We start from the raw sequence: 5,327 nt of genomic DNA on the forward strand, positions 1-5,327 counted from the left end.
GCCATCTTGCATTTATTCCTTCCTCCATAGCAGGCGGAGGCTGATTGGCTGGAAGCATCGGGGAGAGCCAATCAAAAAGCACGTTAAAAGAGGAAACGAATGGAAAGGGAAAAAAAAGAAAAGGGATAGTTTACATTTTTTCCCTCATTGATGTTAGATACATTGTTGCGCTTAACGTGGCTCTAGTGCATTTAAAAACAAAAAATAATACTTACTTAATTAGGTATGCGTGATAATGTATACGTTTATGTATGTGCAAGCCAGATATAATTAATTTATGTTGTCTGAATTAGAATACTGGGACTCTATATACCAAATTGCTTTAATAGTTTTTACATTTATTTCGCTATACTTTGGCTGTATTAACGTTGCTTATATTTATTTTTGCAAGTGAAGCCTGAGCTGTCCATGGTTGTGAGGAGCCAATGGCTTTCCAATCCGTTGTATAGCCTTGAGTTAACAATGGCAGAGAATGGTGTTTTAGAAACCATTGGTGTTCAGCAAAGGTTAATCATGCTTAGTGTTTCTGATAGCTGCTGTTTTGGTGGTCTTAAGCAGGATTATAAAGCTGGGCAAATATGCAGACAATTAAGTGGGCAAAAGTTGTGCTGCTGGCATCTTACAGATGTAGTATTTTCAGTATGCAAATAATATATTATATTGTCCTTGCAGTATGACAACACAACTGTCAGTACACCTGTCAGACACAGTCACACAAACCTAACACACACACCCACACCTTACAACAGTTTTTTTTTTTTTAAATCATTTATCTGATCATATTACGGCTGACCTTTTTCCTTATGACTTTTTCCTTTTTCCTGCTTGTACATTTTCTAGTTTTCTTCCTGAGGCTATGCATGTCCTTCATATGACTGCAGAGGGTCCTCAGATAAATGGAGCTTGAAGGCATTTAAAACAGATCTAAACCAACACATTCAAAAAACTATGAATATTTACATTTAGCTGATTGCTGTCGTGACAGTTTTTACTGACTCTTGTCTGTAATTTCGTGACAAACTCATCAGTTTGAGTTTACTAAATCTCTTTCATCATTACAGCAGTATAATACAACACAATGTTTTTTCACAAACTACTGGAGCAATAAGAAACTTTATGGGGGGTTAGTGCACATACCCTTTTATTTCCGTAGCTGTGTATGTGAGTAGTTTACTCAAAGTTGAAATGCTAGTGTAGAGAGACCAGGAAAGGAAGGCATGGCTTTATGGGTGACCTTTTCTCAGTTTGTCCTCATAATATTTCATGGTCTTTTAAATTGGGAGACTTTCATGTTATAGATTTTATTTCTTTCTCAGAAGTTTAAGCATCCCAAAGGAGGAGTCCTATTTTTCTGCCATAAATGTGATGATGGAATATCACAGTACTACAGTATGACCTCTGTTGTTTGACGGTTTATTCCTTTTTTGTTCTTGCAGCTGTTTGTTTAATTCACAGGCCAAGGTTTAAAAACCTTGAAAACCGCATTTTTCAGATCTGCAAAAATCCCAAATAATTTTACTGATAATTATGTAAAATCTGAAACTGTCATATGGAGGAGGGAACACTGCATGCATGTGATCACTCTAATATCACACAGTGGATGAACACCAAACGAAAAACAAAGGGCAGGTTTTGAGCTGACAGGGTTGCATCTAATATCTAAATGTTCATCACTGTATGAAAGCATCACTGCACAGAGTAGTTGCATAGAGTTTGAATTGGAAATGATTTTATCACATAATGAGCATCCTGTCTGTTTGCAGAATGTTGGTTATGAAACATTGTTATGCAATATCTAAAATAAGCACAGAGCTTTGCAGTTTGGAGTACTATGTGTGCTCACATTTAGATTCCACTAAATCCTGTTTTATCTCTTTAGGGCAATGCAAAAGTATTAAGTATTATTAAATGATCAACATGCTTTTCTAAATAGGAAACCAGTATGTTTAGCCCATAGTGTTGGTTGTATTTATCAATTCATTGTTTTGCTTGTATTTAAGTGTAATTTAAACGTGTCCATAACCCATGACCCATTTACCATAGCAGCACTTTTGACGGTAAATGATAAGAGAACCATGACAAAAATTAAAATGCAAATATCTTTTTATATCATTTATGTTGTTTATTGAAAAATTTGTGGGAGGAAACTGGAGCACCCGAAAGAAAACCCACGCAAGCACAGAGAGAACATGCAGTCTCCATACAGAGAGAAGGCAGCTGGTCAGTAGACTGAAAAACACAACTTTCCTGCTGTGAGACAACAGTGCTAACCATTGAGCCAAAGTGCTGCCCTCTATTAATTAACTTTAGTTGCGTAGTTCTTCTTCTTCAGGGCCTTGCAAGTGCTGCATCATCAAGCTCCTGAGGCCTGTTGGTTGCTCCCATTGCAAGCACCCTATCATGTCCTCCTGTCTTCCACCCCATCAAAGCCAACAAGGCATTGTGTCCTCTTTCCTTCCTTTGACAAAGCAAGCTCCACTTCATCAGTAAAGATGACAGAGGTCCGTAATTCTCTGGCAAGTGTAAAAAGTGCTTCTCACCTTCTCCCACTTGAGGGCAAACTGGCAGCTTTGGTGTTGAAGAATTTGACTCGACTGCTTTGGCCAGCATGGTCCAAATAAAAGCAAACCACTTGCTTGAGCTCTCAGGCCAGTAAAAGAGCTCTGGCATTAAAGCAGGTAGGATGACAATCTCTTGGAGTGCTTGCTTGGCCATATCCTGTCCCGCAATGTCTTCAAAGGATACAGACGCTCCAGTGCCAACAATTTCATTCTGAATCGAGTTTGCCAGTGTGCTGTCCTCATATCCCTCTGTAGCAGCTGTTTCAACCTTGCTGGTTTTCCATTTTGAGCTTTTCCCACCTGCAGGGTCACCTCTGGATCAGTGGCTCTAGTTGTGGGGGTTTGATAGCAATGGATGGTCTGATGTTAGTGGCCACACCATGCACTGTAGGCTGGCTTTTAGGACCAGGCTTTGGTTGTTGACGAACATGAGTTGAGTTCTTGGGACCACTACTCTATTAAGATGCCACTGATGGCTCAACAAGGGCAAGCCTGTTTTTTTTGCCATGGCAAGATTTTTGATGATTTTATCTTGAAGTCTTGGTCACACTGAAAACCTTATTCTGTGATCTCTCCTGCAAAACCCTTTTCAAGCACAGTAATACATTTTTTGCACCACAGCACAGCCTCCCCCTTTTCACCTGTATCATCTTCAGTAATTCTTAATGTCCCCCTATAATCACCTGCTTATGCTAGTTTTTCATAACTTCACCACTGTCTTTGTTTTTACATGTGTTACTGTTTACTTGTTCTAAGCAATGCATCTGTCAAGTTTGAAGTTGATCAGATGAGAGGTTGTCAAGAAAATCAAAAGACAGACAGACATTAGTAGGATTATTTTGCTTATATTTAAGTAAAATTAGAACATTTCCATGTCCCAGACATGACTTAAACACAATTGGTCATGTATTTAAAGTAGTGGTTCTCAAAGTGGGGTCTGTGGACCCCCAGGGCTCCTTGAGGGGGTTCCCAGCAAAAGGGGGAATCATTTATTTTCACTATGATTCCATCCATAAGTAACATGATGACAAAATGTATGACTTTTACTGTATGACTTTTTTTTTGACGTATGATTTTTGGTTTCTGAAGTAAAACATCCCAAAACAAAAATCTTATCAGACGGGGGTCCGTGGTCCTTGACTGTCCTGTTTGCGAAGCACTGATTCAAAGGGTGGTTTGTTAGGAGGTGGTTGTGTCACAACTGCTTAATATGTGTAAAAATCTTTTTTTAACCAGCTTTTGTGTTGACAGTTATGTAAACAACAGTATTCTATAATGCGCATACGTTCAATATAGACTGCAATATTCAGATGTAGCAGCTCGACTTGAACATAGCTGGTCTTAATGTCACCCACCACCCTCCTTTCAACACCTAGCAATAACACATGAATATTGAGCACATTTATTTTAGAACTGACAATGATGCTCACTGTGTTTCAATCTGAACTGACACTGTTTCACCTCCTGATGTCAGTTAATTCGGCAACAGAATCCAGAAACAGCTAAAAAAAAATATCTAAAAACAGACAAAGCTTCACAATCACATTGTGCGTAAATGGCATGATGAGTTTTATTTGGAGAAAATTATACTTGAGTATTTGCTCAGATGCCTGAGGCAGATTTTCCTCAGGAATACCTGCAGAGAAGTGGAAAAAGAGAGAAAGAGAGGGATCTGTCTTATGAAAAATATGATGGATCTGGTCTTAAAACATCTAAATTACAGCTGCAAAAGTTTCTATCACTATAGAAACAGTATGTTGCTGTGTATTGTATGACCTATCAGGCCTCTTCATCTCACCTGAATACACTGTTGAAACCTCAGTCACATATTCATACTGGCTCTTACTGTATTTGTGCCACCTGCCTTTAGAAGGCAAATAGATCATCAAAACTGAGTGAAAAAGAAAAATCTTGACATAATGTAATGACGGAAAATATATTTTCAAAGCTTTTAACTCAGTAAATCACCTCAATCTATGTAATAGATTTATTAATCCTCCTTCATACAGTGGACAATATGATTTTCATGAGGCTCTTTGTATGTAAAGAGCTGATGAATGTGGAGGAGGAGGATGCATCAGTCTCTGCAGCATGAAAATGTGATGGAAGTCCTGATGTGATCCCTGTTTAATCCGTGACTAAGCTGTCCCATGTAACACTATTACATCAAAATCACACCAGTGAACTCTCTATAATACTTAGATAGTCTATGGTATTACAAGACAAGGCTTCTTTGATGGTATAGTATAGCAGTCAGCCATTTCTGACAGTGACCTCAAAGTTAGATCTTCAATATGCAGACCCCCAAAAGTCCAGGGATGTGGTCTGTGTGTGTTTTTCTTTTAGACAGCGATAGTCCAACAATCTGTCTGAAGTGGAGACAGTGCAGTTCATCTGTTTTAGTCAAATGTCCCACTCTGGCTTGTTGACAACACATCATTAATTAACTTCACCTCTTGTGAGATTAAAAGGTCTTTATAAACCTAAACATTGAAAAACCTGCTGTCACCTGCTAACTAACTAATTCACTAACTAACTAACTAACTGACTGACTGACTGACTGACCCAGTGACTGACTAACTAAAGGTTTAATCTGATATTTTATTACAAAATGCCATTTTTCATGTCTGTTTTTATTTTATTGGCATTTTTAGTCCGTCTGTGACGTACAGGACCGGAAACATTGTGGTGTGTGTTTGTCTCACTCGCATGAGAACAATCTAGACCGCCTTGAGGGACTTTCTTTGGTACAAATATTCACTTGGA

General features: G+C 38.4%; 1 pseudogene; it reads right to left on the minus strand.

Moving 5' to 3' along the window:
* Positions 1–2,328: 2,328 nt before the first annotated feature.
* The window catches only part of LOC111669478 (spastin pseudogene), a 3,897-nt pseudogene continuing 898 nt past the window's right edge, over positions 2,329–5,327 (minus strand).

Source organism: Seriola lalandi, unplaced genomic scaffold, assembly GCF_002814215.2.
Source record: "Seriola lalandi dorsalis isolate HSWRI2012SDOR001 ecotype SW California unplaced genomic scaffold, Sedor1 jcf7180002054795, whole genome shotgun sequence".
NCBI lineage: Eukaryota > Metazoa > Chordata > Actinopteri > Carangiformes > Carangidae > Seriola > Seriola lalandi.